Raw genomic sequence first — 20531 nt, 5'->3', positions numbered from 1 at the left:
ACTCTATCAGATGAACAGCAAGCCCTAGAAAAGATGTGGGAATGGGCGGACACTAACACAGTCCCTAACACTGTTGCTACCTGCAAGACCTCACCTTACCATGGCTATCTTGCTGGGTCCCCTCAAGCAGCCTCAAAGATGGATGGCAAATGACATTGCTGCACCTGCTGAACCCCCCGTCTCCACCCTGGTCTAGGTAAGGAGCACTGTACAGGGAGACAGGAGACCTGCAGTCAGGTTCCTGCTCTGCTACAGGCTGGGCACATGACTCAAATCATGCCCCTTCCCTCTCTAAGACTCAGTTTTCCTCCCTGCATAGTTACGGGGTTAAGCATGGATAAACCTTGAAAATATTGTGCTAAGTGAAAGGAGCCAGTCACAAAAGACCACATGTCTGTTGTGACTGGCTCCTTCATATAAATGTCCAAATAGGGAACTCGAGACAGAAAGTAGATTAGTGGTTGCTTAAGTGGGGGAAATGGGGCATGGAGGAGTGATAGCTAAAGGGTAAAGGGTTTCTTTTAGAGGTGATGAAAATGTTCTCAAGTTGACTATGCTAATGTTTGTACATATCTGTGAATACACTTAAAACCACTGAATTGTATGTTTTGAATGAGTGAATTGTATGGTATGGGAATTATATCACAATAAAGGTATTTAAAAAAAATAAATGCCAGCAAAGTAGAAAAAGAAAAGTGAAAGAGTTAGACACATGACCTCAAAGTCCTTTCAAGTTGTAAGTTTCTTATTCTCTTTAAACAAACTACAGTTCCCCAAATGCTGTATGGCCACCGGCCTTCTCATCAGTTTTGTGCAGTTCACTGTTCCCTCAACCATCACCCAGCAAATGTCCGGGGCTGTGCCAACGTCAGCAGGGAGCAGGAAGATGCATCCGCTGCAGTTTCTGCCCTCTGGGAACTCCAAAGCACAGTAGATGGTGAGGCCAGGAGAGAGGCTGGGCAGAGGGGAGGAGCTCTGAGAAGGGAGATCACCTCCAGATCAGGGGAGCACTGAAATTGGACTGGAGGCCCTTCCTTGCCTGAAGCATCTGTGCTGGGCCTTAAAAGGCTGATGAGGAGAATGGGGCCTAAGAAGCTTACTTGGAAAAGCTGAGGGCCCAGACTGAGCACCATCTATTTGGGGCTATTCTGGGGCCTGCCCTCACTTAGGAGCCTCACACAGAACATTAGTTTCCTGGAAAATGCTCTGATGGCAGAGGTGCAGCTGATTCTGCAGTGACTCCTGCATTGGGGATACCTTTACTTCCTTCCTTCATTTTACAAATATTTATTGAGTATCTTCTATGTGCCTGGCACTATTCTAGGTCTTGGGATACATTGGGAACAAAACAGACAAAACTCACTACCCTTGTGGAGCTTACTTTCTAGTAAAGGTTCCCACTAGACAAGAAACGATAAACATAATTAATGAAGTGACATTAGCCCCATTTCACAGCTAAGATAACTTGTCCAAGGATGCAAGGTCAGTACACGGTTAGTAAGAGTTGGGGTTGGAACTAGTGTTAGGTAGACAGTGAGGACCTCTGGCCCCTCCTGGGGACAAGGTAGGCAACTGCCATACCTCAGGGAGGAAGGAACACCCTATGAATCTGCCTATCAGAACTTAGCACTCCAACTGCAAATTGGAAATTAATGAAGAATGTCAGAAAGTGATAAGTGCTGGGAGAGAGGGATAGAATTAGCATCAATGCCTCAGGGGTCTGCCTGAATTTCATTCACTCTGAGATCTTTTATGCATATATCCAGAGAGCCATAGGGCTCTGCCCTTTCTTTCCAATTCTAAGTCAAATCTCTCATCCAGTGCTTAGCCTTGCCACACCCGGAGAAAGTCACCATGGATCCTGTTTCCCTTTCTCCCTCTCTGAGTCAATTCTAACGCCCATAGATTCATTCAAGGAACACCTACTGATCAGCAACCATGTGCCAGGTACAGGGGCTATGGGAGGACATGTGATAAGCAAACATAGTTCTCACCCTCAAGGAGTCTGTAGTTCACCAGGGGAGTCAGAGATACAGACACCCGATCCTAATTCAGAGCAGAATGGAAAAAGTGATCTACTAGAGACACAGCAAAGGGTGTGAGATTTTTGCACCATCCTCAATAGTTTTCAAAGCACTCTCATGGGTGTGGATGATCTCATTTAGTGGTCACAGCATGGTCATCCTCCTTCCAGCTTTGACAGCACAACACGCCGCTGGTTCAAAGTTCTTTCCCAGCAAACTCTCATGTCAAGAGCACAGGCCTTGACATGTCCTGGAGTCAGGTTTGACAATCTCATTCTGTGTTCTCCGTTCTTAGTGTATTGGCCAAAGAATGACCAGACACACCAAAGTAAGGCAAGCACAAGTTGAAATTTATTGAGGGGGAGCAAGATAGGATTATAGAGCAAGAGCAAGACATAGGTTTACATACGCTACAGATGACGATTGTAGCAAAAGTGACTATGGTTATGGTTCTTATTTTACAGTGTCTAGATAGGGACCTCCCCATGGTTCAATGTCATCATGGAACCACTTTAATGAACAGGTGGGAGTTATATGACCTGAGTCTTACTATGCATGCAGGTCTCCTATGAGCTGCTTGGCCAGTGGGCTACAGAGTCCTCTGCATTCTTTTGCAGTTGGTGTGCTAAGTTCTGATTGGCAGATTCATAGGGTGTTCCTTCCTCCCTGAGGTATGGCAGTTGCCCACCTTGTCCCCAGGAAGGGCCAGAGGTCTCTAGCTGTCTACCTAACACTAGTTCCAACCCCAACTCTTACTAACTGTGTACTGACCTTGCATCCTTGGATAAGTTATCTTAGCTGTGAAATGGGGCTGATGTCACCTGCTTCACAGTAAATTAGATACTATATACAAAGTTCTACCAGAATGCATGGCACAAAGAAAGTTCTCAATTACTGTAGCTATTATTATGTTGTTATTATTATTAATTTATTATTAATATATTCTTGTTATTATTAATTTTAGAAGTTTATTATCTTGTGTACAGTTACTTAACTGTTGCATCTATGTCATTTTTTCTTTATATAATTCCTAAACTACATTCCTCTCCAATTGCCCTCAGTCCTAACTAGTGGGTAATGAATTATTGAATGAATGAATGAATCAACCAACTGAAAATTGGAATGAGGGAGAGAGAAAAGGCACAGACAATTGACAGGTTTCTGGTTTGAGTGGCTGAGGATGGTGGTTCCTTTCACTAAGAGAGGAAATACTGGGAGAAGGCCAGGTTTGAGATGAAAGAAGAAGAGTTTGGTTGGGAACAGCTGAATTTGAGGCATGTGGTGGACATTTATAGAAATATATAGTAGATATTTGGAGCTAAAAATAAAAATTAGTCATCAGGTTGAAACCATGAGAATGAATGATTATTCAGGGACAAGCTGCACATAAAAATCGCTGGGAACCTTTCCATAGACCAATGGCCAGGCTCTACCCCCCATCCCCCACACACATATGGATGCTGACTCAACTGGTCTGGGGTGAGGCCTGGGCAGGGTTTGCTAAAGGAGCCCTTGGTGTTTGTAATGTGCAGCTAGAGTTGAGTACCACCAGGGTAGGATGAGCAGAGCTGAGGAAGGAATGATGGTGGCACCATCATTTCAGAAGCCAAAGAACTAAGGAAGCCACAAAGGAAACTGAGAAGGAATGGTCAGAGAGGCCTGAGAGCAACCTGAGAAGCCCGGGGAGAAGAAAGGTCCAAAAAGACTACGTAGATGCTTTTGTGTTTCCTCAATCAGTTAAAATTAGAATAACCTTGACCCAGCAATTCCACTCCTTGGTATATACCCAAAAGGACTGAAAACGGATGTTCAAACAAAAACTCGCACACTAATGTTCACACCAGCACTATTCACAATAGCCAAAATATAGAAACACCCAAAGATCCATCAACAGATGAATGGATAAGCACATTGTGGTATATCCATAAAATGGAACGTTATTTAGCCATAAAATGAAATGAAATACTGATACATGCTACAGCACAAACAAGCCTCAAAAACATTTATGCTGAGCAAAAGAAGCCAGACACAAAAGGTCACATGTTGTATGATTCCATTATATGAAATAACCGGAATAGGCAAGTTTATATAGTGACTTACAGTGGTAATAGTTGCACAACATTGTGAATGTACTTAGTGCCACTGAACTGAATGCTTTAAAATTGGTTAAAAAGGTAAATTTTATGTTATATGTATCTTACCACAAAAAAGTACACAACTTAAACATGTCAAATATAGCCAAGACAGTCATCCTGAAAAAAGTCCACAGACTTGACAATTAGGACCTTCATGATAACATATTCTCCTTGGTGCCACCTACTACTGTACAGCCACACAAAATATCTAGGAGCTGGACTAGAAATCTATTAGGGTCTTTCTAGATCAGAGATTATAAAATCCCACAGTCTTTAGTATTGGTTCGCCATTCAACATGACGTTCTTATCCTCTCCATAGACTTGTTGGTTATTACAAATGCCCTGAATCTGTTAAAAATTCTCTTGGCAACCATCTGGGCATAATTCAAGAAAATTGTGGAATGTGAACTCAAAGTCTAGATTTGTTTTTTTATTATCAAATGATTCATCAACTGTCATTACACACAAGCTAATTTTCAAGAGCCTCTGGGCATGTTTTATACCATAAGCACCAAAAACAAACCCACAGGGACTACAACGCTTGGGAAATTCAGACTGAGGACTCCCCGAGCTGCCTATGTGAAGCTGCTTGCTACCCTGGTGGAATGAGATTTAACTCCACATTTCTGTGTCTGGAGAAGGAAGGCAGGATTACAAACCTATCATACTAAAAAACAATAACAACCACAACCACAGCACAAGAAACTGAGAATGGCTTCCAAGGGTGGGTGTAAGATATGCTTCATAAAGTTCTTGCCCATGACCTGTGACATCAAGGCTCTGTCCTGGCCTTGAGGTACCTTCTCGGAAAATCCTCACCCTTCCTATACATAGACTTGTCACTGGCCATGGGCTTGTGGGCCCCTAGTCCTTGCATTTTTCAAGTTCATTCCCTGGACTTCAGGCTCTAGCTTGAAGCATCTGCAGCCATCTCAATTCAAGAGATTTGGTCAAAAAAATCAATGCAATTCATTCCACTCGAATCAAGCATCTGCTTTCCACTGGGACCCCTGCTGGGTGTGGTAGAGGAGACTAAGGTTAACTACATGCGGCCTTGTCCTTGAAGAGTTCATTGTGCTATAGAGAAGATAAGACACACAAACAAATAACTCCTACCCAATATAAGGCAGAGTGTGGGGCCCATAAGAAAGGGATGTCTAAAATGCTCTAGGGAGTCTAAGAAACAGCTCCTGCCAGACAGTGTGCCTTGCTCATCTCTGCAGGGGGCTTGGGAACGGCTGATTGCTGTCAGACAGCCAGGAACGCCAGGTGCCGCCTGCCAATCAGGACCCTGTGCAAGGGTTCAGGCCAATGGGCCACTCTGGCTGTCTTAATTAAGCCCTAATTAAGCATTCTGTCCGGAAACCTCTTCTCCCTCCTGTAGAACTGCCCAGTTTACAGCAAACAATTCAGGGAATCGGGTCAGCTGTTAGGAGATGGCAGCATTAGGAGCAGTGCCGACAGCTGTGAATGAATGCCAACGCGATTCAGAGACCACAGAAAAACCACCAGGCTCATAAACTCAGAAATTCAGCTCTAATTAAGCATTCTGCCCTCTGTCCCTAACCTCAGCAGAGAAAAGTGTCCAGTCTGCCCCCCCGCCCACACTTTAAAAACACATAGAAATTATCATGGCTGGGGAATAAGGAAAGAAGGAAAAGGCTATGCAACAAGATCCTCACCAAAGCACTTCTAAGAATGAAAAACAAAACAACTGACAACAAGAGAATGGTTAAGTAAGATACAGCACATACTCTTTCTTGAATTCTTAAAAAATTCTAACCAGAAACCATTTAACCTTCCAGCAAAAGCCTTTGATTGAATGTAGGATGTACAGCATAGGTTACAAAGCCATGGCACGACTGTAAAGTGATGCTGGCACAGACAGGCAGGGAATACAGAACAAGTTTGACATGATGGATGCCAGGTTTAGGCAGTAATTTCTTTTTTTTTTTTTTTTTTGCCACCACATTTTGTTCAATTTTTTAAAAAAATTTAATTCCCATTATTATTGTTTGTACAGCAATAATTCTTTTAAGGACTGGAGAGATGATCTCTGAGAAGAGAATCAAAGTTTCAAGGGACAGAGCAAAGGCTCCTTGGGAAGTGGCAATGTGGCAGGCAAATAAATGCACACCAGCCTGAGCCCCAAAAGTTGCACAGCTGATTTTTCCCCAGTTCCACCTCCTGTGTGAACCTCAGCAAGTCTCATCTCCTTGCAGTACCTCCATTTCCACCTCTATATCTAGAAGGATTCTAAAGCCCTTTCCCACCACTGATTTCATGATTCTGACTGGCAGAGATATCAGAGGTCTAATCTATTCTCTCCTGTGTAGACACTAACCAGCCCATACTGGGGCACCCACATCATGAGTGCCATCAAACACCCACTCACCCAACTGCCCAAGCCCAAAACCCAAGCATCCATCGGAGAGTCTTTCTACCCTCTCCATAAAGCCAACCACACTCCAACTCCTGTTAATGTGACCTCCTAAACATCTCTCAAGTCTCCACTTCTTTCCAGACCCGCTGCCATCACACACGTTTGGGCTGGCATGACCTCATATGTGGATCATTGCAGCACTAGTCTCCCTGCCTTCAGTCTTGCTCTCCTTCTAATCTGTTCCACGTGCCACAGAGTAATCTTTCTCTAAGATGTAAATCTGACCTTGTCACTCTCTTGCATAAAACTCTTATGATGTCACTCCATAACTTTTAAGATCATTTATTAGGTCTAATAGTGTGAACTCTGGAGCCAGACCTCCTGGGCTCATATCCCAGCTCTGCCACTTACCAGATCTGTGATAATGAGCAAGTTACTTAACCACTTTGTGCCTTGGTTTCATCACTTATAAAATGCTGATAACAATAACACCTGCCTCACAAGGTGGTTGTGAGAATTAATGATTTAATGCATGTAAACCGCTTAGAAGAGTGCCTGGCATATAAGGACTTCATAGGTGGTAGCTGCTGTTATTATTTATAGGCCTTCAAGGCCCTACCTGTCCAGGCCCCACTCCCCTCTGCAGCCTCTTTGCTTCCCTCTCCACCTCTGGGGGTTCCAAGCCCGCCTGAACCATTTCCTTTTTTGTTCATGCCACTGAGCCTTTGCATGTGCTATTTCATTGCCAGGTACACTCTTCCTGCTACTGGCTTCCCTGATTGATTTTTTTTCAACAGTTTTACAGAGATAATGATTCACACACCATACTATTCACCCATTTAAAATGTACAAGTCAATGGTTTTTAGTAGATTCACAGAGTTGTGCAACCATTACCACAATCAACTGCAAAGCATTTTGATCACTTCAAAAAGAAACCCCATATCCATTAGCAGTCACTCCCCATTTTTCCCCAATAACCCCACCCCCTTACCCCTAGGCAACCACTAATCTACCCCAATTGGTTTTTAGATCTTGGGTCTAAAGACCTGCTTGTTGTTAAGGTTTCTCTGACATCCAACTCTGGGGTGGTACACTCGCAGTATCCAGTACTAACCCTTTCTCAGACTACATTTGACTATTTACTTATATATATCTCCTGCTAGAATATAAGTTCCATCTGAGCAGGGCCATGGTTGTCTGACTTGCCATTATTCTTCAGTGCTTAATAGATGTTCAGTAAATATTGGTTGAATGACTAAAACCACTGGTGATAATTAGCCAAAGCCTAGGCCCTATAGAGATGACCCTACTGAAGAAATCAATAGTAAAAGAGTCTTTTCTGTACTACAAACACTAGAAGTAACAACACATTTAAAAATTTTGGCAGATGCAGTGGCTCCTGCCTGTAATGCTAGCACTCTGGAGGCCTAGACGGGAGGATCTCTTAAGCTCAGGAGTTCAAGACCACAAGACCAGCCTGAGCAAGATTCTGTCTCTACCGAAAAAAAAAAAAAAAAGAAAAGAAAAATTAGCTGCATGCAGTGGTGTGTACCTGTAGTCACAGCTAAGTGGAAGGCTAAGGTAGGAGGATCGCATGAGCCCTGAAGTTCGAGGTTGCAGTGAGCTATGATGAAGCCACTGCACTCTAGCCTGGGTGACAGAGTGAGACTCTGTCTCAAAAAAATAAAAATAAATAAATAAATAAAAATTCAGGACATTCCTATATCCTAAAACTATTCCCATGAGAGCCACCATTGAAATAAGGCAGACCCTTGTAGAATGAGTTTGATTCAGCAGCTTTAACAAAGTCCGTGGGTGAGAGGGAAGACAGCTCTGGAGGCTCAGTAGGTAAAAGCAAGATAGAGCCGCATTTCAGGTGTTCAATACCTGTAGGTTTTATGTGATCTAGCATTACCAGGTCATTACTGACTCAAATGTTTACAAATACATTTTGTTTAAAAGAAAATATTAGAAAGAAAAGAAGGAAGGAAGATGTTAGTTCTGGAAGTTTCCTATAAAGCCATTCTGTTATGCAGAATTTTCCAGCAAATTCCCCATTATAAAATTAGAGCTGCATTCTCCCAGATAATAATCTATGCCCTGGATACTTATTTCAAAATCCAATGACCATAATAAGAAAAGCAATTACCTCCTAATTAGACATTAAGACAATTATTCAATATATCAACAAACTGCTGCAAAATAGTTACAAAATAAAAACAAAAGCCTGCCCTCCACCCCCACACACTTCAATCTACTTCATACACTGACGGCAGATTAACCTTACTGAAAGTACAGCTCTGCTCATGCCTCACCCTTATTCGAACCTGTTCAATGGCTCCCCATTGCCTTCAAGATAAAGAACAAACTCCTAAGTGGGTATTTGAAGATCCTTCTCCTTTTGACACTGACCTACTTCTATGGCCTCATTTCCTTCTAATCACCTTCAAATAACCCCGATCCAAGCAAATTGCACTGAGCACCCCTGCAATGCTTTTATCTTTTTCCACCTCTCCCTACAATGTTCTTTTCCCACCCTCAAACTCTCCCTGTCAAACTCCTATCTCCTTTTAAGCCTCACCCAAATGCTGCTGTCTTCATGAAGTTGTCCATGATGTCCTCCATAACACACTCTCTACCGTCTCTAGGTTTCCACAATCCTTTTACTAAAGATGATTCTCACATATTTATCACTGGCCAGCTTATAGTTATTTCTGAACACGTTCTCTACCTCCTGATAAAAACTATAAACTTGCATACATTTCCCTCTCACACTTAACATATGCAATGCAAATATAAGATACTAAAATATTTGTTGAATGAAGGAATAAGATAAACTAATAATAGAAAATAGTACAATATAGTCTGAAGCAATATATTACTGTGCTTAGAGAAGTAGCAAGTTTTGAAACTTAGAAAAAATGTCTCAACCGCTGAAATATGTTTCCTATCTGCAAACCTATTTCTATTGAAATCCCCTATTTACCTTCATTATAGGCCCACCTATATTTCACTCCTGCTAGGTGTGTGTGTGTGTGTGTGTGTGTGTGTGTGTGTGTGTGTGCATGGTAGTAATGCAGGGAAGCAGAGAAGGGGGATTATTATTAAAAGCAGGCAGCAGCAATACAGAAACTCACTCTTCAGTGAAGAAAATTTGAAATCCACAAAAGAGCCAAGGCGAGTCCCTGCACTGGCTGTCAAACACAGGGAGGTTATGATGTAAGTGGTGTCAGGCAGTGGTTCTCCAACTTTACCGAGTATCGGATCACCTGGAGGACTTGTTAAAACACAGATTGCTGGGTCCCACCCTGAGAGTTTCTGTAGGTCTGGGGTAGAGCGGAGAGTGTGCACATCTAACAAGCTCTCAGGTAACACTGACAGGGACCACACTTGCAGGATCATTGATGTAGATCATCAAATGAATCGAGGGATTCAAGGTCAAGGGACCAGCTGTGGTATATGGTACGGGCATTTCTAAAGCTAGACACTTCACTTTAATTAGATTAAGGCATACAGTAAAGTTAATTCAGATAGTGATTTTGGCTTCTCATTTGTAGTTCAGAGGCTAAATTCTACAGAATAGACCAGAGAAGTAAGGACAAGGGAGTTAGGTAACCTGGGTTCAAGTCCTGATTCTGTCACTAGCTAGCTGTGTAACCAAAGACCACTCATTACCCTTTCAGGACATCACTGCGACATCTGAAACATAAAGATATTCAAACGAAAATCTCTACTCTCAGGTCTTATCCTATGATCCTACAATTTTGAAAACCTGTTGGCAATTTAGTTCCAAACATATTTAATGATTATCCTCCTATCTACATGTAAAATGATTAAAGACATTGCCATTTAAAAGCACAAATGTGAGAAATAATTATCAGTTAAATTTCAGAAGAACCATGACAAATACATTGCAATTATGAAGACTGAAAGAAACTTTACTCAAACAGGTTTCATAAAGGGTAAGTGCTCAAGAACAAATATACCATGAAAATATATTTTTTAAAAATACAGAGACGATATTGCAACTGAAAAGAACCAAAACAGCTCCCTTTCTGAGACCAGTCTAGAGAAAACAGGATACATTACAGAATGAGGAAACATCTACTCACCAGTCCAGCAGAGCTGAAGGGATTCCTCCAGAGAAAGAAATCTGCACCTCTTCCCGCTGCTGGCATCTCCCCGCCACCCCAGGACACTAGGCCTCCCAGCACATCGCTATTTTTAAAGATAAAAGGCCACATTCCCAAGATTGTGGCCACAAGAATGTGAATATCATTTGACCTTCCCACAGCCTGTCAATAAGCCCAAGTAAAATGGAGTGCTGGGCCATGTGGGCAAAGTTGGATGGTCTCTCTGTGGCACGGGCCCCACTCCTCACAGCACCGTGGCCCTCCTCAGATGCTGATACTGGGCAGCTGCAGCTGTGCCTCTCAACATGGGTCTGGCTTCTCTCCTTTCAGCACAACAGGCCTAAAAGTCCCCCAGGTGCCATGCTTATCCTCAAAACTTCTGCCACTTGAACCAGAAAAGAGAGGAAACCCGAGAGGTTGTTGATTGGCAAACTGGCTTCCTCTGTGCCAAGGGCAACACAGAAGATGACAACCACGGTCTTATGATGCATCCATTTTATGGATGTAGCGTTTATTCTGTGCACAGAATACTTGGCATCCTGCTGGTTCTGCCCAGTCATCTTCAGTTAAAGTTAATAGCAATGGCATTAGCTTGCTAAGCTTCACAGCATCCCAGAGAGGTAGGTCACCCCCAAGCACATTATCCCCCCTTAACAGATGGGGAAATGACGCCACAGGAAGATTAAATAACCTGCCCAGCCTCACACAGCCTGCCACAGGTGCAGCACGAGAGGATCTTAGCCCTCGTGCCAGCTCATGAGCAGAGAATACTCTGGATAAAGTCCTTTCAAATTCTAGGATTCCAAGCAGTGTGGATGGTTTGCACAAGAGAGGTTGAAAAGAAATAAGTACAGAGGCAACCTTCTTAAAACCGCTTCACTTGTCTCTTTTCCTGTGTCTTCCCAGAACACCATGAGAGAAGAATGATTTTTAATACACAAGCATGAAATGAAAGATGGTGCAGGCACTGATACCATTGGAAGACAGAACAGGTTGATAGGCAGCAAGGGGCTTCAGTGAAAAAGGATCAAAGCAGGGGTCAGGTCAAGTGGGGTTCTATCAGTGACCTCTGACCTCTGTACTCCACAGGGCTCTGCACAAACTGGTGACCTCTGGCTTGAAATCATGCCCATTTCATTCTTTTACACAAGTACTTGCACATCCCTTGTGTACAAGGCACTGACAGAGACATAAAGATGAATGGAACTATCCCTGTAGTCAAGAAACTTGAAATGTCATCAAAGAATGTACATAAACTACTAAAATACAAGGTTAAAAAATAGTAAGGACCAGTGCAGAGAGGCTGGTGGAAGGCCTGGGAGTTGGGTGATGGGAGTTCACACCCAGCTGTGGGTATAGTACAGTGAGCTGTCAGGGGCGGCTTTGTGCTAGAGGTGACCAGATCATGGTGCAGGAAGGTGAGACCTGCAGGGTGGGGAGAGAGGCAATGGGGGTGGTGCCTGGGGAAAGGCATACAAAGGAGATGGCATGGGAGCACTCTGAAAACCAAAGGTTCAGCTCAGAATGAGGAGTGTGAGAGACAAACAGTGTGTGAAGGAGGGTTGAGGTATCAGGGTAGCAATGGCAGGTAGAAGCCAGATCACCAAAGATCTTAAGTGTGAGACTAAGAAGTTAAATTTCTCTCCTAGTCTCAGTGCTCAGCACTGTGCCTCGCTCACAGTAGGGACTCAATAAATGTTTGTGGGGCAAAATGCAGGAAGGCAATTTAATTAGTGCATAATAGAGAACAACTGTGAAGAATACACTACAAAAATTGCCTCTATTTTTTTGTTTATCAATTGATATCCAGCCAGGAAAGCTCCTAAGTTTACTTTAACTGTCTAATATTTGCTGTGTTCTGCCCCGCATGGAGACCATAATCCTTGCCATCAGCTTCTCACCCAAGAACATTGTGAAAATTAATGATGAGGTAATGTCTGTGAAATGCTCAGAGCTCTTTGGAGATGTGTGGCAAAAGGCATCGCTACAATTAATATTTAAAGAGATTCTACCCAGCTCTGATCTCTTTTTCTGCAGACTAATGTTACGTCCACAGGATAAGGTGATGCCAAATTGGCCCCTAAATAAACCTCTCCCACAGACAGCACCCAGTACAGGTACAGACTTCTGAGTCCCCTACCTGTGGCTGATGGGGTCCACCATCACAACAACGCAGGAATGGTTTCTGACTTGGGAAGAGAATCCAAGGTTGCCAAGGAATTCGGGAGCAAAATGCATCAGGTAGAAAAGCAAAATAGATTTCAAAAGGGGTTCTTCCTTGGGACTCCACTTTTAAGCATGAGAGAGAGTCCAGTGAAGACTTCAAGGGGAATCATTTTAGCAAAACCCACATCCTAAGCCAGTTAACATTTTTAGGTCTAACGCAGTGCCCAAGAAAGGAAGAAATAAGAATAGCTCCCGGAGCTCAATTACAAATGGAGTGGAAAAAATAATTTCAAAAGTTCAAGGGGAAAAAAAATCAATCTATTTCCTTCCCCCAAAGCTTTCACTTCTATAAATATACTCACACAAATGGACCCAAGACCACTCTTCCTTCTGAAAACACTATCTGTATGGAATTAGCAAGATAAATGATGTGCCCATCATTTATCTAGTTTTCATCCTACTGAAGCTCAAACAATGCTCACCAAAAGCTTATCTCTTCTTTTTAAATAATACTCATTTTACCTCCTCTAATTGTAAAAGTTAATACATGTGCCTGGTGGAAATTTTTCCTTTTTGGAAAGAAGAAAATAAAAATTATCCACTAAAATCTACAAGTTGCTAAGTACCCTTCTAGCCATTTTGTGTGAAAATATACATTTTCAACATAATTGAGAACTTACTGTATATCCTGGTGTACAACCTGAAAAGTACACTGTAAACATTTCCTTTTATCTTTATTTTATTTTATTTATTTATTATTTTTTGAGACAGAGTCTCACTCTGTTGCCTGGGCTAGAGTGCCGTGGCATCAGCCTAGCTCACAGCAACCTCAAACTCCTGGGCTTAAGCAATCCTCCTGCCTCAGCCTCCCAAGTATCTGGGACTACAGGCATGCGCCACCGTGCCCGGCTAATTTTTTCTATTTTTGGTAGAGACGGGGTCTTGCTCTTGCTCAGGCTGGTCTCAAACTCCTGAGCTCAAACGATCCACCCGCCTTGGCCTTCCAGAGTGCTAGGAATACAGGTGTGAGCCACTGCACCTGGTCCCTTTTGTCTTTATTAATCTACAACATTACTTTTATGTCCTATAGATAGAAGTGCCATTTTGAAAGCTAATCCCCTATTGCTGGACATTTGAGTTATTTTCAATGTCTGTATTACAAATAATGTTGAGACAAACATCTTTGCATGATACATCTCTAGTAATTCTCTTAGGATAAATTTCTAGGAATGGCACTGCTGAGTGAAAGACTATGCACAAGTTTTTTAAAGTTTTGATATAGCCAAATTGCCCTCCAGAAATGTTATGTCATTCTCACTCCCTCAGTCAATAGAGATTGACTCACTGACCCAATTGCTCACTGACCCCTAATTTTAAGTAGATTTATAAAGGGGTTTTTATTTGCAGTTCTTTGATTTGCTTTTATTGCTGCTTTTATTTGTAGTTCTTTGATTATTCTGGAGGCTTATTTTTCCCCAAATGTCTAGTGCCTATAGTATTTTTCAGAGTATTTTTTTTTACTGTGTGCTTCTATGCATCAGAAAGTTGACATCCTACTCCCTCCCCAAATGGTATTTCTCCCATCCCACACAGGGCAACCCAGTGATCTCCCTGCTCGATACCTGCCACCCACATTTTCCCCCTGGTGCCCTCTACTCCTCTCAAAGGAAACATTTCACAGTTCCAGCAGGTGAGTCAGACACAGAGCCCAATAACCAGTCATTTATTCAGTCATTAATTGATTCAGCTGTTATCTCGTGGGGGTCTGTCATGCTCCCAGCACCACACTAAGACAGAAGCACAGTCAACCCTCCATGTCTATGTGTTCTACCAACCACGAATTGAAAATATTAGAAAAAAACTGAATAGTTGCATCTGTACTGAACATGTACAGACTTTTTTCCTTGACATTATTCCTTAAACCTGTGGTCCCCAACCCCTGGGCCGCAGACCATTCTGTGGCCTGTTAGGAACCAGGCCATACAGCAGAAGGTAAGCAGTGGCAGGTGAGCAAGTCAAGTTTCATCTGTATTTACAGCCACTCCCCATCACTTGCATCACCACTTGAGCTCTGCCTCCTGTCACATGAGCGGTAGCATTAGATTCTCATAGGAGCACGAACCCTCCTGTAAACTGCATGCAAGGGATCTAGGTTGCGTGCTCCCTATGAGACTCTAATGCTCCCCACCCCTCAGTCCATGGAAAAATTGTCTTCCATGAAACCAATCCCTGGTGCCAAAAAGGTTGGGGACTGCTACCCTAAACAATACAGTATAACAGCTACTTACATAGCACTTAACATTGTATTAGGTATTATAAGTAATCTAGAGACAATTTAAAGTATATGGGAGGATGTGCATAGATTATATACAAATATTAATATTATACCATTTTATATAAGAGACTTGAGCACCCATAGATTTTGGTATCCACGGTGGGTCCTGGAACCAATTCCCCATGGATATTGAGGGACAACGGTCCCTATGAGAAGCCACTATAATACTTATACATATTTTTTTATTCTTATTTCTTTTTTTCAGACAGAGTCTCACTCTGTTGCCTGGGTTAGAGTGCCATGGCATCAGCCTAGCTCACAGCAACCTCAAATTCCTGGGCTCAAGCGATCCTCCTGCCTCAGCCTCCCAAGTAGCTGGGACTACAGGCATGTGCCACCATGTCTGGCTAATTTTTTCTATATATCTTTAGTTGGCCAATTAATTTCTTTCTATTTTTAGTACAGACAGGGTCTCGCTCTTGCTCAGGCTGGTTTTGAACTCCTGACCTTGGGCGATCCTCCCACCTCAGCCTCCCAGAGTGCTAGGATTACAGACATGAGCCACCGTGCCCAGCCGACACTGATAGATAAAACACTATGAGAAGCCAGGAGAGGGAGAGTAATGAGGTTCAAACAGCAGAAGTACACTTGAGTTGAAAAATAACTAGGAGTTTTACTGGTAGATGAAAAGAAAAAGAAGGCTAGGCAAAGGGAATAGCATGAGCAAAAATCCAGAGGCATGCTAGAGCATTGTGTATTGAAGGAATACTTTCATTATTAGGGCATGAGAATGAGGGGTTGAGGATGAGACTGAAAATTCAGTTCATGCCAAATTCACATGCTAAGTTCACCTGCCAATCTGCTGTCTTCCCCCTGCATCTCAACCCTGGCTTGCAATCCCCACCTGGCCCATCTCCAAAGCAGACTCCTCCAAAAAGCTTCCTGGAGAACCATCCTCAGCATCCATCTATCCAGACCTCTCTGGCTGAGGCAGGAATCCTGGCACTCACACCAATCTACTCAGCAATTCCCCGTGAACAGATCACTCTGTTCACTGACTTGGGTGTAAGTCTTATAGTCTAACTAGAAAAAAAAATTCTGGCTACTGATATATTCTCTCATACCCCTAGAGCCTAGGCTCTCAAAACTGGACTAATAATAGGCAATCAATAAATGCTTATAGAATCTAACCAAATTAAATTGGGCAGAATAAATACAAGAGATAGGATGAGCATCATAGGTTGTATGCATCTAACTGTCATCCAGACAGCTGGGAAAATTGAAATTGTTTTTGAAAATTAGCTTCTGAACATAATCATAGCAATAGATAGATGAATTCTCTTTAGGCATGTAATTCTGCATCCTCCTAGACATTTCTCAGTTAGGCACACAAATGGTACTTGTTAAACTGAGCTTCATATCCCAAGAGCTTCTGTACATAAAGGTCAATCTATTCTGAAGATTTGGATTTTTTTTCTTTGCAGAAAGGCAGGAAGAAAAGAAAGGGAAAAAGGCCCCAAACATAGGCCATCTCTGCTGGGCTTTTCCATACTGATAATTGCCAATTCAAAGCAAAAAATCCTAATGCCTCCTAGGAGGACCTATTCTCTATCATGTTTTCATGCAGGCAACAAACATTTCTAGAGAATCCCTCCCTAAGGGCAATGAGCCCATACATTTCTCATGTGGCTAGTAGCTCCCTGCTCTGGTTCTGATTCCCTCAGCCCTGGATTCATCCCCTACCATCACGCTGACTTGCTTGTTTGTTCCCACACTAGGCTGGGACATCTGTCTACAAAGCTGTATCACTACCCCTGTGTGCCCTGGGGCCCAAAATATCACCCTCCACATAGTGGATTTCTATGGTTTGAACATGTCTCCCAAAGTTCACATGTTGGAAACTGGATCCCCAATGTGGCAGTGTTGGGAGACGTGGCCCAATGGGTGGTGTTTGGATTGTGGCACTGCCCTCACAAATGGACTGATACCATTATTGTGGGAGTGGGTTTGTTATCACAAGGGTGGGTTCACCCCCTTTTTCCCTCTCTCACCCTCTCTTTGCCTTTCCACCATGGAATGATACAGCCCTTGCAGGATACCAGCCTCTCAATTTGGACTACCCAGCCTCACAGGGTGGGGAACCTGTGGCTCTAAGGCCACATGTGGCCTTCTAGATCCTTAAATGCAGCCTTTTGACTGAATCCAAGTTTTATAGAACAAATCTTTTTATTAAAGGGATTTTAATAAATCTGTAAAATTTGGATTCAGTCAAAAGGCCACACTTAAGTATCTAAAGGCCACAGGTTCCCCACCCCTGCCAGAACCATGAGCCAATTTCTGTTCATTATAAATTACCCAGTGCATGGTATTCTGTTTTAGCAGCACAGAACCAACTAAGACATGTATTATCAATCTATGCTGTAGAATTAAATTTAGTGTCAAGGCTATAAAGAACCTTAGAAATAACCTAGTCCACAGACAGGAAACTGATAGAGAAAGCAAGATAGAGGAAGCAAGCTTCAAATTCATACAGAGAGTTTGGTGGTAGTTAACAGGTGGAAGAAAGAAAGAAACAAAGATGTCAGCAATGCCGTAAGCTTGTGGAATTAGGAAACTGGGGGGGCTTAATGAAAATTTGGAAAGGATGATACCTTGGAGCAGGTGTCCTCAAACTATGGCCCACGGGCCACATGCTGCCCGCCTAGGACATTTATCCAGCCCGCCGGGTGTTTTTGCCGCGGCTGCCTGTCCTGCTTAGCAGCCAACTTGTGCCGGGCCCACAGTGCGCACTCTCCAACGGTCTGAGGGACAGTGAACTGGCCCCCTGTTTAAAAAGTTTGAGGACCCCTGCCTTGGAAGAAAACTATGTTTTATTCTGGATATCTTCTAACACAGAGAACAAGTTTTATCTCTCTTCTTCATGACAGTCCTTGGGATAATATAAAAAGAAAATTAGCATCTATTGAATATTTACCATGTACAGGTAGAAAACAGGGATCATATCCTCCCTGTGTCTTCTTTTCTGTAAGTTTAGCATGCACAGATAACCAAGTGAGTAAGCAGGTAAATAATGAGCCTCAGATCATGCAGCTAGGAAACCCAGGTCTGATGGAGTCACAACCCCAGGGACTTTCTCCTATACCCTACTGCCTCTCTGACCCTAGTACTAAGGCTATAGGGGAACAAAAAAAGCCAGCTAGACCAGGAGAGTGAGTTCACAGGGCAGCTTGGCCATGTCTCAGACAAGAGAAGGCAACTCCAGAGACTGGACATTAGGTCTGCCGCTTCCCCATCCTCTGAAAATGCAGAGAGAGGGCATCACCCTCCAAGTCCTTACTATCACCTGACTGATGTGGCAGACCAACTCTAGGAGAATGTATAAGATGGAGAAACACAGATATTCTTGACTTAGCCAGGATAGCATTGGTCACTGTCAAGAAGGCAATGAAGATAGCTAGGAGCCAGATGCAACTAACGCAGTAGTCACAGTCATTCATTTCGTTCACATCACCATTTAGCACTGTAAGTTCCCAGCCCCTGCGCTGGACCAGGCCCTCTTCCAAGCTCCAGATTGAAGGAGCAGAAGGGCTCAGTCCCTGCCTGGGAGAAACTCATGGTTAAGTGAGGCAGGTTCACAGCAACACCCCATGACTACACAATCTGGGGAGTGCTACCTTGGAGGAATGAAGAGGTAGGAGGGGAGGTTCCCTCAGCCTGAAAAAGACATCCCAGACAAAGCAGGACATTTCCAAGTGGCTATACCAAACAAGCTTTGTCACAGAAAAATCACAGTTCTTTAAACCCGGCAAGTAAAATGAGAAGCAGAGGTCTCTGAACTTCTCCCTTCCCTTACCCTTAGGGCTCCAAGAAGTGCAGTCTAAAAATCTGCCTTAGTCAATGATCCTTAAGGTCTCTTTCAAACCTGAGCATCTTCCAGTTCCGGCTCCAGTTGGATGGAACACAAAGGGGGCAATCTGAGGCCCTGAGGGGGACGCAGCTACGGGCACCTCTGGGTGTACTGCCCTATCAACCTTTCCACTCTTATCTATCACTCACCGATTAGGTTTCAGCTCAGATGCCCATCCCTCTTGGAAGCCTTCCTGGATCTCTCCCAAAGCATGGCCAGCCCTTTTCTAGGCTCCCACCTGTCTCTGTAAAGCACAGCACCCTGCCTAGCACTGACTTACTGCCAGCTACAGGCAGGGCAGGGGCTATCTGATTCATCTGTCTCCTCCAGTCTCACCTTCCCTGCCCACCTCCATCCCTGTGCAGGCCTTTCTTAGCAAAGTACATGAAACGGAGTGGAGCAGCAGTCCAGGAGGAGGCTCTGGTAGACATGAGACAAGAATCCTGGGAGCAGCCATGAGTGGAGAGTTTGGAGCTGCCCAGTGGCCAGACCCTCAAAGGCCATGATCTGCCCCTTGCTTTCCTTCAGCTCTGCCAGCAGCTTCACCAGACCCAGCACTCCTGCTTGCCCCTAGGCTTTCTGAGTGCTCTAGAATGTCAACTGCAAACAAAGTGGTATGCTTCCTATTTGGAGAAAAGCACATTTTAGTGTGAGTTGCATTTGGAGAGCCCAGAAGCCAGTAAAAGACTGAAAATCACACTTAAAAGACCACAGAGCTTCTGAAAGAGGCTAGTTGTAGGGCAAGAAGATCATACTACAATGCCCTTTCAGGGCTGCCAAGGAGCATTTTCTGATTTTTTTTTTTTTTGACAGAAAGAGATATGTATTTGGGCACTGAGAATATACATAATTTCCCTCAAGTGCAATGAGCTAATCTCAGACCAAATTAGGGGGAAAAGCTGAGGACAAAAATTTTCCTCTATGTATCCCTTCTCTGTCCAAAGTACATTCTCTGTGGGATCTTCCTTAAGTGTAAGAAATGGCAATGAATATTTTAAGAGCCACAGCTTCTCCTTCCCATTGATAAAAACTCCACTGACTGCCAGCGAATGCTGGTGAAAATGAGGGTGTGGACCAGAAAGATCTGGATTCCTGGGCAGCCTAACCCCTCAAGGTCCCACCCACATCTGTACAACAGGGTGACTAGAACAGCCCTGGAACCCTTCAGAGCAGCAGTCAGGATGCTGAAGGAGAGAAGAGACACAAAACATGCAGACTGAAGACCTGAGGCCAGGGACCCTGGAGCTCTGGATTCAAATACAATCACGACAAAAGACAGTTGCAAAAGTAAAGAAAATAGAGAGCCAAAGGCTGAATGGTAGCCCTCCTAAAGAATATATCCAAATCCCATTTTCAGAACCTGGAAATGTGATCTTATTTGGAAAAAGGGTCTTTACATAAGTAATGAAGGATCTTCAGAAGAGGAGCTTATCCTAGATTATCCAGGTGGACCTTAAATCCCATGGGAAGTGTCCTTATAAAAGTGAGGCAGAGAGAGATTTGAAA

The sequence above is a fragment of the Microcebus murinus genome, chromosome 12, assembly GCF_040939455.1.
Source record: "Microcebus murinus isolate Inina chromosome 12, M.murinus_Inina_mat1.0, whole genome shotgun sequence".
Taxonomy (NCBI): Eukaryota; Metazoa; Chordata; class Mammalia; order Primates; family Cheirogaleidae; genus Microcebus; species Microcebus murinus.
This window is presented reverse-complemented; position numbering follows the sequence as displayed.